The sequence below is a fragment of the Otolemur garnettii genome, unplaced genomic scaffold (assembly GCF_000181295.1).
Source record: "Otolemur garnettii isolate 467f Iridium unplaced genomic scaffold, OtoGar3 scaffold00022, whole genome shotgun sequence".
Classification (NCBI taxonomy): Eukaryota; Metazoa; Chordata; class Mammalia; order Primates; family Galagidae; genus Otolemur; species Otolemur garnettii.
Genome location: NW_003852417.1, coordinates 18,520,671 through 18,521,818, shown reverse-complemented (window position 1 = coordinate 18,521,818; position 1,148 = coordinate 18,520,671).

Below are 1,148 nucleotides of genomic sequence, written 5' to 3'. Positions count from 1 at the left end.
GCTCACAGCAACCTCCAACTCCTGGGCTCAAGCAAGTCTCCTGCCTCAGCCTCCCAAGTAGCTGGGACTACAGGCGCCCACTGCAACGCCTGGCCATTTTTTGGTTGCAGCCATCATTGTTGTTTGGCAGGCCCAGGCTGGGGATTCGAACCCGCCACCTTAGGTGTATGTGGCTGGCGCCTTAGCCAGCCTTAGCCCGGCCATTTTTATTGTTGGCATTGTCGTTGTTTAGGAGGCCTGGGCCAGGTTCAAAGCCGCCCACCTCAGTGTCTATGACCAGCACCCTAACCACTGAACCATGGCTGCCAAGCCTGATTTTAATACCCTTAACATCAAATGAAACAGAATGAGAGTCGGCTATGTTCACCTGCCTCTGGACAAAGGTGCCAAGGGGATTCAATTGGGAAAAGAAAGTCTTTTCAACAAATGAATACACAAATAGAAACATTATTTTTGTGAATAATGTATGGTAAGGATCTTAATATCCTTAAGAAATGTAATGGGAATTGGTAGTCCTCTAGGGCCAAAACTCATAATCCCATTCACAAAAATGAACTCTAAATGAATCATACACCTAAATGTAAAACCTATACAACTTCTAGAAGAAAATACAGAAAAAAAATCTTTGCTATTAGGGGAGAAAGTTTTCTTAAACAGGAGACAAAAAGCATGGAACATAAAAGAAAATGATAAATTAAAAAATTTTGCTCTCCAAAAAACATTAAGAAAATGAAAAGCAAGGCCATGCCTGTGGCTCAGTGGCCCCATATACAGAGGGTGGCGGGTTCGAACCCAGCCCCTGCCAAACTGCAACAAAAAAAATAGCCAGGCTTTGTGGAGGGTGCCTGTAGTCCCAGCTACTCGGGAGGCTGAGAGGTTGCTGTGACTCCATGGCACTCTATTGAGGGCAACAAAGTGAGACTCTGTCTCCTAAAAAAAAAAAGAAAGAAAGAAAAAGAGAAAAAAGAAAATGAAAAACAAAATACAGAATAGGAGGAAATATGCAAGAAAAAAGAATTTTATTTAAAAACAAACTTTTTTTTTTGGTAGAGAGAGTCTCACTTATTGCCCTCCATAGAGTGCCGTGGCATCACACAGCTCACAGCAACCTCCAACTCCTGGGCTTAGGCGATTCTCCTGCCTCAGCC